Consider the following 18,799-nt stretch of genomic DNA (forward strand, 5'->3'; position numbering starts at 1 on the left):
TGGCTCCTGTTTGTGACACAGATGGTAGAGAATACAGTGGTGTACAACACAGTGAGGTATTGTTTATTTGTTTATTGTTTATCATTTATTTGTTTACTGTTTATGAAAATTTACAGAATGATCTCACAGGTAACATAGTAGATAAAAGCAACACTTAGTGCCTTCAAGTGTACCCACACGACTACTTTAGATTGGGTGCTGAGAAAGACTCAGAAAAGAAGAAGTGTTTGAACTGAAGCATAAATTGCAAAAAGAGAGCAATCTAAATAGGTATGGAAACAAAGACTTTCAGATGTCAATCATAAAATAAAAAATGAGTGTGTATTTGGTGCAGTGGTTAGAACTCTTGCTGGGACATCAGCGTTCCATACCAGAGTGCCTGGTTTCAGTACCAGCTCTGCTTCAGATTCCTAGCAATGTGTACCCTGATAGGCAGCAGGCGGCGGTTCAAGTGCTTGAGTTCTTGCCATCCGCCTGGGCAACCTGGACTGAGTTGCCAGCTTCCAGCGCATCCTGAGCCAGAATGGAGTTTGAGGTGTTTGAGGAATGGGCCAGCAGCTGGAGGCTATTTCTGTGTCTCTGCTTTTTAAATAATGAATTAAAAATGTACAATCTTTCATCTTTTTTTAAAAGACTTATTTATTTATTTGAAAGTCAGATTTACACAGAGAGAGAAGGAGAAGAAGAGAGAGAGGTCTTCCATCTGATGCTTCACTCCCCAATTGACCACAATGGCCAGGGCTGCACTGATCCAAAGTCAGAAGCCAGGAGCTCCTTCCGGGTCTCCCACATGGGTGCAGGGGTGCAAGGACTTGGGCCATCTTCTACTGCTTTCCCAGGCCATAGCAGAGAACCGGATGGGAAGTGGAGCAACTGGGACTTGAACCAGCATCCATAGGGGATGTTGGCACTGTAGGAGGTAGCTTTACATGCTGTGCCACAGTGTCACACCCCAATCTTTTTTAAAATATTCATTTATTTATTTGAAAGACAGAGTTACAGAGAGAGGTCGAGACAAAGAGAGAGGTCTTCCATGCACTGGTTCACTCCCCAGTTGGCCGCAATGGCCAGGGCTGCACTGATCCAAAGCCAGGAGCTCCTTCTGGGTCTCCCACATGGGTGCAGGGATGCAAGGACTTGGGCCATCTTCTACTGCTATCCCAGGCCACAGCAGAGAGCTGGATTGGAAGAGGAGCAACTGGGACTAGAACCAGTGCCCATATGGGATGCTGGCATTGCAGGCCAGGGCTTTAACCTGCTGTGCTACAGCGCCGGCCCCACACACCCCAATCTTATGTCTTAACAAATAAAATAAAAGTAAATGGGGCCGGCGACGCGGCTCCATAGGCTAATCCTCCACCTAGTGGCACCGGCACAGTGGGTTCTAGTCCCGGTCGGGGCGCCGGATTCTTTCCCGGTTGCCCCTCTTTCAGGCAAGCTCTCTGCTGTGGCCAGGGAGTGCAGTGGAGGATGGCCCAGGTGCTTGGGCCCTGCACCACATGGGAGACCAGGAGAAGCACTTGGCTCCTGCCTTCGGATCAGCGCAGTGTGCCGGCCGCAGCGGGCCGGCCGTGGCGGCCATTGGAGGGTGAACCAACGGCAAAGGAAGACCTTTCTCTCTGTCTCTCTCTCTCACTATCCAATCTGCCTGTCAAAAAAAAAAAAAAAAGTAAATGGAATTTGATTTGTGTGAGATATATCAAGAGGTCCTGATGGACAGAAAATGGTGAATGGTGGAAACAGTAGTAGATCAGGTTGCAGATAGCAGTAATGGCAAGAGGTTTTTGTCTTAATTGCAATGGAAGTCACAGGAGGATTTTTCAAAATAAAACGGACTGTTCTAATTTTTCTTTTAGAAAAATTATCCTACTGCATTGTGGTGTAGCGGGTAAAGCAGCCACCTGTGTTATTGGCATCCTTTATGGGCACTGGTTGGAGTCCTGGCTGCTCAACTTCAGATCCAGCTCCCTGTTAAGGTGTGTAGGAAAAGCAGCAGAAGATAGGCCAAGTGCTTGGGCCCCTGTACCTACATGGAAGACCTGGAAGAAGCTCTTTGCTTCAGTCTGGTTCAGCCCTGGCTGTTGCAGTCATTTGGGAGAGTGAACCAGCAGATGGAAGATATCTCTCACCCTATCTCTCCCTGTCTCCCTGTCTCTCCCTCTCTCTTTTTAAGTCTGACTTTCAACTACATAAAATAAATGTTTTTTTTTTTTTTAATAATTTAGGCTGCTAAGTACGAAATGGTTTGTATGGAAGTAAGAGAGGAGGAAAAATGACCTCCACAAGGAAGGGATACTTTCTTAGATTTTTCTAGGAACAGTGAAGTTGGAGAGAATAGAAAATTAGTTTGGAAGTTCAGGCAACATGGCTAGCTACTGAATTTAATAAGACTGATGTTCTTGAACAAATGGTTGAATAAGTGGGCTGTTTACAGATGTGCAGAAAAGTCTGGGGAATCAATAGTTTGGGGGATAAAAACAAGGGTTGCAAATTAACCATAAGAAGTTTGGCATGCCTGTTAGATACCAAAATAGAGACAGAACATAAAAGGTAGGATTCACAGCTTTTGAATTTAGGAAAGTAGTCAGGCTAGACAAATAAATTTAGGAGATGATAGCAATTGTTTGTCAAGTGAACTCATAGGACTCAGTACTGAGAAGGAACATAGTGATCACAGAAGAAGTCTTGTAGAATAGATTTTCTCAATTTTCCCAGTTTTAACATTTATATTTTCATCTCATTGCAGTTATTTCAAAGCCCTACGAGTGAAACACAGTTATGGCTAATTCTGTTTCATTTGGATATCCACTCTACAACTACTTTACAAATGCTTCCAGCAAAGAGACTCATTTATCTGTTTTGGTGTTATTCACTCTGCCTGAGTCTAAAGAACATGTGCAATGAAAGGGATTAAAGTGAATTAAAAGAAGGAGTCAATAGAAACAGAGAAATTCTGTGTTGTTTAATGAGAGCATTTTTCACTTTTGTTCTTAAACCCAATTAAATATAATGGAATTTAGATTAGAAAGTTATCACTGCTTTGCTCAGTTTAACAAAATCATCTTCCTTGTTTTGAATCTCTCTTCTCAGATTCATGCCTTTACACAAAAACTGTGTTGAAAATCCTTTTCTGATTCTGTTTTACTTTAAAAAGTACCATTTTCACAAATATTTGGGATGAGGAAGCATAAGGCTGTCTTTTAGTTTGAATTTACCCATAAGTAGATTCTGAGATAAGATTTGAGGGGAAGCAGCTTATTAACAAATACTTCCAAGAAATGTGGGGTATGGGGATAAGAGCCAGGACAGGGGACTAGGGATGGAGAAGAAGACATGAAATAGAATCCTATCAAGTACATTCCTACCTTGGGCAACTAGAACTCAGTATTTCTGGGGCCTTTGAAGGAGTGTAGAACCTGTAGCCCAGAGCACAAGGATCTAGGGCCTTTATCCACTCCACTGTGGCATTAAGTTCCCTGAATGTCTATCAGTGCTACACTCAAGCTGAGTGAATTTCTGTGCCAAGAATGAGCCTACAAGCCAATAGCATTGGATACCTGATGTTGGGAGTTGGAATGTCATGGCTCAAAAGACCAAGTGTGAGGAATGTGTGTGAGACACTGAATGCTTTCGCTGGAATTATGTCATATAGAAAATGACAGCAATCTATTTCTTTAATGAATTTTTTTTAAAGCGACAACTAGTTTCAGCATATAAAAATCTCCCTTTACCACTCTGCAAAAAATATTCAGTCTGTATCCACACTGAGGGAGACAGTTTTCATTTCATAAATAGCAATGGGTTTTGGAAAGTCATGTTTTTAAGCCTCTTTACACAGATAATAATGAGAACCAGAGTGGAAGGGGGAAAGGAGGATGGATAGAGAGAGAGAGGGAGAGAGAGAGAGAGAATGTTTGTGGTTATAAAATTGGAACCTAAGATTTGAATGTAAAATTTAAAAAGAATGTAAAACATTTATCTTACCATTTTGTTATTTCAAGATTTAGAGGTGTTAGAAGATGGAGAGATTAATTACTCTTCTCAGATTCATGAATTGAAGCCCTAAACTCTGAATGTGATAGTATTTGAAGTTGAGGATTTTGGCAGGTGAATAGTTTAGATTAAGGAGGAGCTCACCCTCATGGTGAGCTTATTCCCCTTGTGAGAACAAGAAGACAGATAGATCGCTCCCTTCACATGAGTACCCACCACAGAGAAAAGGCCACATGAGCTCACCATGAGAAGGATTCCATATGCAAGCCAGAAAGGGCCCTTACCAGGAGCTGAATCTTCCAACACCTTGATCTTCAACTTCCCAGGCTCAAGCAATGTGAAAAATAAATGTCTGACTTTTAGCCACACAATCTGTGGTCTTTGTTAATAGCAGCCCAAGTAAACTAAACAGTAGATGGAAAAACATGCCCAAATAACATGCAAACAATAAAGTTTTCTTCTTTTTATTCTCTTATGTCACTATGACATTTTCCTTCCATCTTGACATTCATGGTATACTTAGGGTAATTTGCATTTTCTTGAGAATGAAGCATAAAACCCATGAATTAATCAATGAAGTTAATATTAAGTACAAGAAAATAGCAAATAATTACTTTTCCCTTTTCAGAATGTCATGCAGAGGCCATACCATGATAACTGAGAAGATCTAGTTTCCAAGCACCCATGGAGTATTATGGATCTACCTGTATGAAGACTCAGAAGACTTTACAAACTATTCCCTGCCTTGACCCTAAGATACTGATCATAAGACCAGTTGCCCCATTTATTTCAGACATGCTTTATTTACAATGTCATAATGTGTTTTAAATTACGGACATTACAAAGTAGAATCATGTTGAAAGAAAATACTCCTATGGTATTTAATAGAATTTTTGTGTAACAATTACTTAAATATGTAAGTACACTATAAATCAAGGGTGAAGCACTGATACAGACTAATCACTAATTTTTCCATGATAAAAGACAGGTAAGCTCTTGCTTCATACATGCTCAGAAACAAAATCTCAGAATAGTGTTGCCTTATATTTTCTGTGTTTCATACTTACATTTTATGGTTTTCTCACAGATCCCTGCCCGTCTAATGTCTTAGATTCCACATTTCCTGTGCATTGTTTGCTTTCATCACACAATGATCTTTGTTTTTACTGGCAACATATAGCCTCCATTACACAGTATCTGTGAGCATTTTTGGATTGCATTATCCTCTGCTGATTTCATATGTTTTTTTTTTTTTCATTTTGAGAGTCAAACACACACACACATACACACACACATAAATAGAAAGAGAGAGAGAGACATAGGACAGAGATCTCTCATCCACTGGTTCTCTAATCAATCGCCTACAATGACTGTATGAGCAAGGCTGTCAGCTGGGAACTCCTTCCAGGCCTCCAATGAGGGTGGCAGGAATATAAATACTTGAGCCATCATTGCTGCCTCCAAGGGTCTACTATTAGTAAGAAGCCATGAATGGAGCCCAAGTGTATCCATAGGGAACACAGGCATCTTAATGTGTACCTTAACACTAGACCAAGTGCTCACCCCTGAGCTATGGTTTTACTGTCCTCTGTTTATGCTTTACACTTGGTACTCTGGTACAATGAAGTCAATAATCACACATCCTTTCATCCTATATCTTTTACTTACTTATTTTGTCTTGTTGAGTAGTTCAGTTACGCTGTTTACAATACTCAATGCCACACGCCTAACACCCAAATCTTATACTTGGTATAAACTTTGTTCTTTCTATTCTTAATAATACCTGAGATAACAATTTCATCCCAAGAATTATCATCAGAAAACCACTAGATACACATAAATAGCAAGAATCCATTGGTTTCTGCTCTGCTTATAACTGCAGGTGTTGTCTTGATAATCAAGGAGTATCTAATTTTTTTTGTCTTTAACATTTTTAATAAGTCAGCACAAATTCCAATAAGATAACCCTAGAAACAATAATAGATTCCTCTCTGTGAAATTTTTCCTTCTTTCTTCAAACTTTCCTCTTTGCCACACTGAGTGAGAGAGTACTCCTGAGTCTGCACAATCACACAAAATTTGGTCCATCTTCACTTCTTGTCACACAAGGGTACACTTTCAGAGTTTTATTAGAATTATATTATTGACTTCCTGACCATATACAGGTATTTGAAAGAGTAAGTGTGTTTGTAGTGCACCTGATTATGCATATTTTTCTAAGGATTACTTATTTGAAAGGCAGAGTGACAGGCAGGGAGAGGCAGGGAAAGAAGGAGAGAAAGAGATCTTCCATCTGCTGGTTTACTTCCCAAATGGTCACAACACATGGGACTGGACCAGGAGAAAGCCAGGAGCCAAGAACTCCATCCAGTTCTCCCACATGGGTGGCTGGGACCCAGGTGCTCAAGCCGTCTCGTTTTGCCTCCCAGGATGCATTGCCTTTTTTCTGCCAAGGGTCATTTAGTTATTTATAACATCATTTGTGGACTACAAAAACTATCAACTTAAAAATTAATCTGATGTAGATTTATTTAATAATGGGTTTCATCTGTGGTTGCCTTGGCAATGCCAGACCAAGCAATTTCATGGGCTTTGTACAGCCTTCAGGCTGGACGTTCCCCAACCCTGCATTATAAAGAAGCTGCTTCAAAAATGGAGCAGCCAGGACTCAAACCAGCACTTGATATTAGATGCCAGCATCCCAAGTGGTGTCTTAATCTGTTGTCCCACAATGCTTGTCCCGCGTGCATGTTAGTTTTACAAGTGAGGATACTGAAATTATTCTGTGCTGTGTAACCACCACAGTTTAACCTGAAGAAGTGTCACCTTTGTGGGTGCATTAGTGCATGTGCTCTGTCTGAGGGAATTTTTTGAATCCCTTGATCTACTTCCTCAGTGGGAATGAAATCCTTAAGAAGAAAAATGAATACATAACTCAAACATATTGGAATATGTTACACATATAATACATGTTAAGAACTGGAATATTCGTAACTATTATAAAAATAAGTCTATCTACAGTCAAAATATAATTCATATAAAACACTTGCAAATTTTAGAACAATAAGAAAAGTTTTTATTTCTTTTACCTGAGGCTAAAAGGTACATACAGTATCATGTATATGTGAATACCACTGTTTAGAAAGATATAAAATATAGATGATTATGCAATCCAAGCATGTTTTGCATTTAACATGAGGATCTTATTTTATACTAATGCCTTTGGGTTATGGCAAATAAAACTATGGAGTTGAGCAAAAATCACCTAGGAGTCAAATATTTAAAATAGCATTTGAGCAATAAAGGTAATAATTCTTGCATGCATAATGCAAATAAACATTTACCCAGTTACTAAGAGAATTCAATTATTAAGAATTTTAGGGAGCCTGTGCTGTGGTATAGTAGGCTAAGCCTCTGTCTGCAGCACCAGGTACCCCAAATGGGCACAGGTTAATGTCCCAGCTGCTCCTCTTCGAAGCAAGAGGAAGCCTTTGAGCCTCTGCAGCTGCATGGGAGACCCAGAAGAAGCTCCTGGCTCCTGGCTTCAGATCAGCCCAGCTACAGCTGTTGTGGTCTTTTGGGAACTGAACCAGTGGATGGAAGACCTTTCTGTCTGTCTTTCCCTCTCTCTTGTCTGTAACTCTACCTCTCAAATACATAATTAAAAAAAAGAATTTTAATGGAATGTTAAGATTTTCTATGTACGATACCATGTCACCTGAAAACATGGATATTTTTACTTCCTCCTTTCCAATGTTGATGCTTTTTATTTCTTTTTCCACCCTCATTGCTCTTGCCAATACTTCCAAAATTATGTTGAATAAGAGTGGTGAAAGTGGACATCCCTGTCTTGTTCCTGATCTGAGGGGGAATATTTCCAGCTTTATCCCAAACAGTGTGATATTGACTTGGTTTGTCACATAAAGGCTTTATAATTTTGAGGTATGTTCCTTTCTTTTTTTAAAAAAAGATGTTTTTATTTATTCGAAAGACAGAGTTACAGAAAGAGGAGGAGAGATAAAAATCTTCCAAATGACAGTTCACTCCCCAAATGGCCACAATAATTAGAGCTGGGCCAGGCCAAAGCCAGAAGCCAGGAGTGTCTTCCAGATCTCCCACATGAGTACAGGGGCAAAAGTCCTTGGGCCATCCTAAGCTGCTTTCCCAGGTGCATTAACAGGGAGCTGGACAAGAAGCTGAGTATTCAGGACTCAAACTGGTGTCCATATGTGATGACTGTGCTCCAGGCCATAGCTTAACCCTATATGCCACAGCACTGGCCCTGTTCCTGACATACCTAATTCGTGGAGGATTTGTTTATATTATGAAGTAAGGTTGAATCTTTTCAAATGCTCTCTCCACATCTATTAAGGTGATCATATGGTTTTGTTGTTGTTCATTCTATTGATGTAATTTGTGATGTTTATCATTTTGTGAATGTTGGACTATCCTTGCATCTCTGGGATAAATCTCACTTGATCATGATGTGTATAATATTTTTGATGTGGTGTTGAATTTACTTTGTTGGTATTTTGTAGAAAATTTTTGCATCTATGCTCATCAAGGGTGTGTGAAAATCTATAGCTTGTTTTTGTGTGAAGCTGTCCTCATAAAAAGAATTTGGCGGAGTCCTATACTGTTCAATAGTTTGGAATAGTTTGAAAAGTATTGCAGTTAATTACTCTTTAAATGTTTCATAGAATTCTGTAAGAAAGCCATTAGATCTTGGACATTTCCTTGATGGGAGAATTTAAATTGCTGCCTCAATTTTGTGGCTTACTATGAGTCTGTGTATGCTTTCTACCTTTTAATTATTTCTTCAATTGTTTTGCTTGCTATGAGTCTGTTGAGATTTTCTATATTGTCTTGATTTAATCTTGATAGGTTCTATGAATCCAGGAATGTTCCATTTCTTCAAGGTTTTCCAATTTGTTAGCATATATCTGTTTACAATAGTTTGTTACGATTCTTTGTATTTCAATGATGCTGGTTGTAATGTCTCCTTTTTCCTTTTTAATTAATTTTATTAGAGTTTTTCACTTTTTTCTTTGTTAAAATGGCTAAAAATTTGTCTATTTTGTTTATCTTTTCAAAAACAACTTTTTGTTTTGTTAATCTTTTGTTTTTTAAGTTTCAATTTCATTTATTTCTGCTCTAACCCTTATTATTTCTTGCCTACTGCTATTTTTGAGTTTGGTTTGTTCTTGTTTTTCTAAGTCCTCAAGGTTATCATTAGACCATTTACTTGAGACCATTTTCTCTCTTTTTAATATTAGCATATAATCTTATGCACATTAGCAGGAAGCTGGAAACAGAATGGGAACTGGACTCCAACCCAGGCATTCTAATATGAAATGTAGGCAACCCAAGAAGGAGAGTAACTATTATGCAAAACTTGCACCCTCATTATTCTTAACATTTTTTTTAAATTTCATTTTCATCCCACTTGCAAATCATACTTGTCTATGGATTTCACTCTTGGATTACAACATTTTAAGATTTATCTATTTGAAAACAGAGAGATAGAGGGAGAGAAATACAGACAGATCAATTTTCCATCTGCTGCTTCACTCCCCTAAAGACCACAATGGCCAGCACTAGGCTAGGTCAAAGCCAGGAACCAGGGGCTTCATCTGGGTCTCACAAGTGGGTGGCAGGGGCCCAGACACTTGGGCCATCTTCTGCTGCTTTTCCCAGGCTATCAGCAGGGAGCTGGATCAGAAGTGGAGCTGCTGAGACACAAACAGGCACACGTATGGGACACCAGTGTTACAGGTGGTAGCTTTACCTGCCATTCCACAATGCCAGTCCCTACTTCAACATCTTAAGTAACTTTTCTGTCTTCCTTTTTGAACATAATCCTTTTTTATCATAGTCAAATCAATTAATCTTTCTAAAATACCAATTTAATATTGTGATTGTTTCAACATTCTTACTTGAGTTTTTTTTTAAAAGGTCAGTGTCTACACTGATACACAATTCCCCACCTTCTATCTTCCACCTCTGTTGATCATGCTACTCTCGTGTTCTACTGCATCACTTGCTTCAATGATTTGTTTATGCTGTTTACCTCCCACCTGTAAAACTCCTCTTTCTCACTGTACTAAAACTTATTTTCCTTTAAGGTCAATTAAATTTTTATAATCCACAAAGCTTTTTCCTCATTCCCTAGACTATTTCTATGTTCCTTACTGTGTAGTCATCAAATTTCATTTCATTGACTAGTGCTAGGTAACAATTCACCTTTGTATTCCCTGTCTTTTTTAACCTGACTGTAGCAGTACTGTGCTTTGTGGTCCCCTCAGAGTGTTGAAAACTTTTCATCACCAACCTCCCTAGCTTCACATCTGCTTTTTGACCTTAGAGAAAGAAATAGGGTGAAGAGCAGATACCTGCAATTTTTAAATCATTTACTGCAGAAGTTGCACACATTATTTCCATTCCCATCTCTTTGCCCAATCACCTGGTCACATGGCCACATTTTGTTGCAAGAATGCTGGGAGCTGTAATCCATACTGGAACTATCATATTCCCAGGCCTGGGGTTGGACTAGGACAAAGGGAATTAAGAAATGGTGGTGGTTGACCTTATTTCTGAATTGCAAACAATCCTCTTTATTGTTTGATTCTTCTCACAGATTAGGATCCTCTGACTTCTAGAAAATGAGATTGCACTTGGTACTGCTTCTTCTAGGAACAACCATTGATGGTTTTTAATTTTGAAATATATCTATTTTAAAATATCTTCATATATTCATTTTTATTTTACTTTATTGTCCAAAGTAATTAATAAAAACCTTCAAACATATCTTTTCAAAGCCAATGGTGTCAGGTGGGATGAGGATATTTGTAGATTCAACACTAAAATGCAGTGCAAGCCTAGCTTATCAGGCAATGAAACCTTTGGTCATCGTGTCCTCTGTAAGGAAAATATATTCAATCTAACCCAATGTATCCTACATTTATATTACATGAAAATAGTGAATTAATTTGTACAGGTGTATAAAAATTTTTATAATTTGTCACCATTCTCTAAGTTCTCTTTATGTTAATCAGAACCATATTCAGCACTTTCTTACAAGAAATAAATAAGTATACATGGCAGGAAAGTGCATGATTTAGAGAAAAACTGGATATTTATGGAAATTCAGGCTTTGTGTTAGTAGCCCCTTATTCAATGAACATGATAACATCATTGAATCAGAAATTCCAGTTTCACGGATGCACATAACATATAAGACCATGTATTAACATTTACTATGTTTCAGGTGCTAAGTTCTCTACTAACAGTATAGTTGACATATCTGGAGCATGGACCACCAAAGCTGGCTCACTGGGATTTGAACCATCCAAATGCCACACTCCAGGAAGCTATTTAATTTATCTTTGTTTTATTTCTTCCTCACAAAAAAAGAAATCTAACACCTACCTTATGAAACTGTTCTAGAAATATAAATATGAAAGATGCTTTGGGGAGAATTTTTTATTTTAAGGAAAAGGGGTGTTAAATGTGAATAATTTATCCAGATTATTTAGATTATCTATTTGATCACATTTTCTAAATTAGTAATAGAAATCATAGTTAACATGAACAAAGTAATTTTCAAGTCTATTTTTTACGTGAAAAGAGGAAAGAGAAATAGAGAGCTAATGATCTCCCATCATTGGTTTGCTCCCCATATGCCTACAACCCCTGGGGATGGGACAGAGTGAAGCCAGGAACTGAAAACCCAATCTAAGTCTCCCACTCTGGCTCACAGGGACAGAAGGACTTAAGCCAGCATCATTGTCTCCCAGGGTACACATTAGCCAGAAATTTGAATTGGGAGCAGGGCTAGGACTCAAACACAAACACTGCAGAGTAGGATGCAGGTATCCAAAGTATTAGCTTATCTGCTAGGCCAAAAATGCATTCCTGAAAAATATATTTTTAGAAAATATCCATATAATAAAATAGTGCTGTATGTTTGTAACAACATATAAGCAACAGTGATCAATAATATTATTAGCCATCATTCTAACAATTTTTTAAAATTAAGACTGTACTTTTTGATTAGTTTTAAATTTTGATAAGTGTAGAAAGTACCCCATATCCCCTCAACCCCTATTCCCTTCTTATCATCTTACATTATTAGTGTATGATTGGTACAATTGATAAGCTACTGGTGACACATTATTATCTACTAAAGTTCATATTTTAATTGGGGTGTATTTTCTGTTACAGATTCTGTGGCTTTTGACATTGGATAGTGACTTGTATCCACAGTTATAATATCACACAGAAGAGCTGCACCGCTCTAAAAATACCATGTGCTCCATCTGTTCATCTTTACCCTTCCCCACACCCCCTTCTGACCCCAGGAAACCAAAGATCTTTGCATTTTGTCAGTTGTTTCATCTTTTCCAGAATGTCATAGACTTGGAATCACACTGAATGAAGCTTACTCACATTGGTTTCTTTCACTTAGCAATGTTTATTTAAGGCTCCTCCATGTCTTTTTGAGGCTTAATAACATTTATTTTTGCCATTGAATAATCTTCATTGTATGTGTGCACCGCAGTTTCATTATCCATTCACCTACTGAAGGACATCTTGGTTGCTCTCAGGCTTTAGCAAACACGAATAAACCTGCTATAAAAATTCATAATGCCCTAAACCATCATTTTCTTTTCCTTCTCCAGTCCTTTAGATACACACATAGTAAGCCTAACAGATCTCCATGAATAAATAAATTATGGAAGTTGGTAAAAAGAAAAGATTTTTGGTACTAACCTATTTTTAAACATTACATTTCCTACTCAGGAGAATGAAGTAGTTGTAAAAGCATTCTGTAGTTTTGAAGTCCAGATAAGTAAGTGTTTAATACACCATACTATAATGTTATTTAAAGACTAAAAAAAGCCATTCAATCATAATAATTATTGTATGTTGTCTTTACTTTAGTAAGCACTGAATACAATACACTCTCTAAATTAGTTTATAATATATAGCATGCAAATATTTTTAAAAGACTTTAAAATTTTTGCTAAAGCATATCATTTATGAAAATGTTCTTGTGTAAAACAATGATAGCATACAAATAAAAGATCACCATCAATTTTATACATGTCCATAGTTAATACCTGTAAGTTTCAATATGTTTTAAGTAGTTTTATATGCATTAATAAATTTACTCCTTACAAAAATTGAGTGTATCCATTGATTTTTGCTAACCCGCATTTCACAACTAAAGCTTCGTGATCACTCTGAAGATACAGGGTAGGTCGATGGTTCTTCCCAACTCAAAATCTAGATCATATTTTGATAATGCTGCCATTATACAAGCACAGAGGTCTGTCAATGTTTGTCATTCAAATGATGAGGCTTTCTGAAGAGAAGACAGGCTCCCTAGCAGGCCACAAATGGCTTGAGAGCAGGGAAGGTAGACTGGGCTTTTATGGTGATTTGGTGGTGGTTTGTGGTGAAGGTTCTTGGTGAACACTTGATTTGAACTTCCCACCAGAGCCAAAACAAGAAGCAGTCAGTTTCCCTTATAACATTTCCCAAGTATAGAGTAGAAAGGAAATAAGAATTAGTGAAGATTGAAACCTAACAGCAAACAAACAAAATACATGGAGTCTGATTATTTGTGATGAAAAAAAGCTAAACTGGGACCAGCACTGTGGCACAGCCTGTAAAGCTGCCTTGTGCAGTGCTAGCATCCCAAATGGGAGCCGGTTCCAGTCTCAGCTGCTCCACTTCCAATCTAGCTCTCTGCTTACAGCCTGGTAAGGCAGTGGAATATGACTCAAGTCCTTGGGCACCTGCACCCATGTAGGAGACCCGGAAGAAGCTCCGGGTTCCTGGCTCAAATCAGCCCAGCTCTGGCCGTTGCAGCCATTTGGAGAGTGAATCAGAGGATAGAAGACCTCTCTCTCTTTCTCTCTCTCTCTCTCTCTCTGCCTCTGCCTCTTTCTAAGTCTGCCTTTCAAATAAATAAATAAATAAATAAATCTTAAAAAAAAAAAAAAACGCTTAAGCTCAGGATGGGTAGTTTACCCTGGTCACAGAATTTGTAGATTGCAGAAATGGATTAAAAGTCAGTTTGCTGCTTCCAATATTCATGTGCTTAATCCAAATACAAATTTTATAACTCTAAAATATGTGAATAAGTTTGGAAGAGAAAATAAAAATTACATTTAATCACAAAACTCAGGGAAGACTGTTGGTTATATTGTACTTACTTTATTTTTACATTTTTTTAGCACTTACTATATCTTTTTTTAAGATTTATTCATTTATTTGAAAGTCGAGTTATACACAGAGAAGGAGAGGAAGAGAGAAAGAGTGAGAGAGAGAGAGAGAGAGAGAGAGAGAGAGGGTCTTCCATCCAATGGTTCACTCTCCAATTGGCTGCAACAGCCGGAGCTGTGCCTATCCAAAGCCAGGAGCCAGAAGCTTTGTCCAGGTCTCCCACATGGGTGCAGGGGTCCAAGGACTTGGGCCATCTTCTACTGCTTCCCCAGGCCATAGCAGAGAGCTGGATTGGAAGTAGAGCAGCCAGGACTCGAACTGGCACCCATATGGGATGCCAGCACCGCAGGCGGAGTATTAACCTACTGTGCCAGAGCGCCAGCAGCACTTAATATGTTTTAACAATGTATAAGCTGCCTTGAATTGTCCTAAGTTATATTATATATATAAATAGTCAATGTATATAATAGCCTATGTATGCATAAATATAAGCTATTTAAAATAATTAGATATTCCTCAAAGTGATATGCAGTATTCATTTTTTTTAAAAGATGCAGTTATTTATTTGAAAGTCAAGTTAAACAGAGAGAGAAGGAGAGGCAGAGAGAGAGAGGTCTTACATTTGCTGGTTCACTCCCCAGTTGGCCGCAATGGCCAGAGCTGTGCCAATCTGAAGCCAGGGTCCAGGAGCTTCTGGGTCATCTTCTACCACTTTCCCAGGCCATAGCAGAGAGCTGGATCAGAAGTAGAGCAGCCGGGACTCTAACCAGTGCCCATATGAGATGCAAGGACTGCAGGCGGTGGCTTAATCCGCTATGCCACAGCACTAGTCCCTATATTCAGTATTCTAAGATGTTCCTTATAATCTCAGCTTTGGATCCTTTTTTAAAAAAAATTTATGCTATTTATTTGAAAAGCAGAATAGCAGGGTGGGGGCTGGAGACAGAGAGAGACAAAGATTTTCCATCTTCCAATTCATTCCCCAAATGGCTGCAATAGCCTGGACTGGGCCAGACTGAAGATAAGAGACAGGAACCCAATCTGGTCTCCAACAAGGGTAGCAGGAGCCCAAGTGCTTGGGCCATCTTCTGCTGCTTTACCAAGTACATTAGCAGTGAGCTGTATAGGAATTAGAGCAGCTAGAACTCGAACTGGTGATCTGATAATGGGTACAAGATTGACAAGTGGTGGCTTAACCTGTTGGGCCACAAGCTTATTGTCCTATATTATCTTCTTCCCTCGATATGGGCTGCCACTGTGATGTGATTCTAACCAACAGATTATGGCAAAGATGATATTAGTACTGTAATTATGTTTCTTTTAATAAGAGATGCAGGTATTTTACAAATGTAATTCATTATAAAAGTTATTATTTTGTATATACATGATGTAATCACAGGACTCATTTATAAAAGAGACTTTGCCTTCTTTGACTAGAAGTATTCTATTGTGGTGTTGAAGTCAGCTGTTATATTGAGAGAGGTTCTAAGAAATGGTCTCATGTAAGAAAGTGTAAGTGCACTCTGGGATTGCATAGTAAACCCTGGCTGAAAGTCAGAAGGAAAACATGGATCTCATTGCTATAATCATAAAATACTGAATTCTGCTAACAACTGCATGAGTGTTGAAGAGGATGCTAAGAATAGCACGGAGCCCAGCCAACATCTTGATTGCAGTCTTGTGATGCCCTGAGAAGAGGATTCAGGCAGTTCACCCCTGGATCCTGCCCGGGAAAACTGTGAGTTAACTAATAAATGTTGTTTTAAGCTGTTGTATGTGGCAAGATATGCAGAAAAAGAAAACAAATTATAAATATACATTTCCAAATCTGGCACAAAAATCTTTATTGAAATGCAGGATGAGAATCCCAAATCCAAAAATCCAAAATCCAAACTGCTCCAGAGTCTGAAACTTTTTGAGTAGCACCACGACATTGCCACAAGTAGAAATTTCAGCCGGCGCCGTGGCTCAATAGGCTAATCCTCCACCTTGCGGCGCCGGCACACCGGGTTCTAGTCCCGGTTGGGGCGCCGGATTCTGTCCCGGTTGCCCCTCTTCCAGGCCAGCTCTCTGCTATGGCCAGGGAGTGCAGTGGAGGATGGCCCAGGTGCTTGGGCCCTGCACCCCATGGGAGACCAGGAAAATGCACCTGGCTCCTGGCTCCTGCCAGGATCAGCGCGGTGCGCCGGCTGCAGCGGCGGCCATTGGAGGGTGAACCAACGGCAAAAAAGGAAGACCTTTCTCTCTGTCTCTCTCTCTCACTGTCCACTCTGCCTGTCAAAAAAAAAATAAATAAAAATAAAAAAAATAAAAATAAAAAAAAAAACAAGTAGAAATTTCTACATTTGGCTTCAGGTGATGAGTAAGATCAAAACACAAGAGCTGTATAAATATAGTATAGAGTCACCTTCAGGCTATGTGTATGAGGTGTGTCTGAAACATAAACGAAGTTCATGAATAGACTTTGGTCTTATCCCCAAGATACCTATGTATATGTAGATATTCCAAAATTTAAAAAAATAATCTTGGAATCCAAAACTCTGGCTCCAGGCAATTTTGGTAAAGGGTACTCAACCTGTATTTTCTATATAAACACCAGTCTAAATTTATGATTCATGGCACCTTGTTTTAGCAATAGCAAATCAATCGTGAATACTTCAGTCTTGATAGACTATCATCCTAGGTGATTAACCCTTGCCTAATCTGGAGAGTCACAAAACCTAACAAAACCATTCAGATTCATTTCCTAGAATTTTAATCTCAAGGAGAGTGGCACTGAAAATCAGTAAGTCTGTTATATGCTTATAGTGACATATGATGAGAATTCCTGTGTTTCCCTTCTAACTATATCCCCACGTGCCTTACTTCATATTCTTTCTTAGGTCATAGTGTTCAATTTTTTTCTTTGATTTCATGAGTGCTAGCTCATTTTCTTCTAATAACTCTCTCTCTCTCTCTCTCTCTCTCTCTCACAAACACACACACACACACACTTTCTCTGTCTCTCTCCCTACCTCATCTATCACACACACACACAAACACACACACACAATCTGTGTAATTAACAAATTCCATAATTACAAATTTGCCTACTTGCTAACATTTATCTTTAATACCAACAGCAATACTCTCTGTGGTCATGTGCATACATATGCAGAGTGTTGAAAGCCTTGAGGCAGTCAATATCCATGTTCCCAGTTGAGTTCCACAAGACGACACTGGGGGCCAGAGCTGTGGTACAGTGAGCTAAGCTGTTGCCGGCAACGCTGGCATCCCATACCAGAGCTCCACTTCAAGTGCTGGCTGTTGAGCAGAAGATGATTCAAAAGCTTGAGCCCCTGACACCTGTATGGGAAGCCAGGCTGGAACTGGAGGCTGCTGAATTTAGCCTGGACCAGTCCTGGAATTGTGCCATTTGGGGAGTGAACCTCAAGTGGATGTAAAATTTACCTCTCACTCTCTCTTTTACTATTCTGCCTTTCAAACAAATAAATCTTTTTGTTTGTTTGTTTTAAGGTGACACTCTGCACTCTTCTTATACTCTCATATTGCAAGCAAGTATCCTTTTCACAGTCTGTTTAATGACATGCTTTCTTGCTCATGGGCCTTGTTTTTGGTGATTTTGATGTTCAGAGGGACATCCAGGTATTAGGCTGAAATGCTGTCTAGTATCCCTGAGCATAAAAGACAGTGATGATGTTTCTTAAGGTGTTAATCTTTGTTGAGGCATGAGTTACAGTGCTGCTGGCCATGGGTTCAATGTTATGAATCAGCAACACAGAACTGGCATGGGTTTTTGACATAGTTTAAGATGCCACTTGAGACATTCACATCTCACATCAGAGTGCCTGGATCTGGGTCCGGGCTTCACTCTTGATTCCAGCTTCCCACTAAAATGTGAGACAGCAAGTTATGGCTCAAGTTGTTAGGGCACTGTCACTCACATGAGAATCTCAGACTGAGTTCCTGTCTCCTGACTGCAGCCTGGCCCAGGCCTTACTATTGTAGCCATTATAAAGTAAACCAGAGATGGGATATCTTCTGCTTCCCAAATGATAATAATAATAAAAATAAAATTAAATAAAATCAATACCTTACATCCCCAAAATAAAGAGGAAATTCACCAATGTATACATGAGAATTCACCAATGTATACATGAGACCACTATGCAAAGTGATAAAGTAACATCTATAGTGCATATTGGAACAATGGAAAAGGTGGCAAAGGCTTTAAATGTGAGAATTCATGAGTTGACTATGAATTTCTTCAAAAATGCATGATGGTTAGTATGGTTGTAAATCTGGAAGCCAAGGAAATTTATTACACAGCGTTAGAAAAACTCAGCGTTAAACTCTCAGCTAGTGCTGCTGGGCTCACATGTTTCCGAGGCAGTGCTGCATGGCAAATGTTAAACTGATAAGCAAGACAATTAAAGCATACTTTCCAACTATTACAGAGAAAACAGATTATGTGAAAGGGGAAGATTTTAATGGTGATGAGACTAACATGTTTTTCAAGAACATTAGCAAACAAACAATTACACAAAAAGCATTTTGGTTGACAAAAATGTTG

This window comes from Oryctolagus cuniculus, chromosome 5, assembly GCF_051225735.1.
Source record: "Oryctolagus cuniculus isolate XC-2025 breed Fujian yellow rabbit chromosome 5, ASM5122573v1, whole genome shotgun sequence".
Taxonomy (NCBI): domain Eukaryota; kingdom Metazoa; phylum Chordata; class Mammalia; order Lagomorpha; family Leporidae; genus Oryctolagus; species Oryctolagus cuniculus.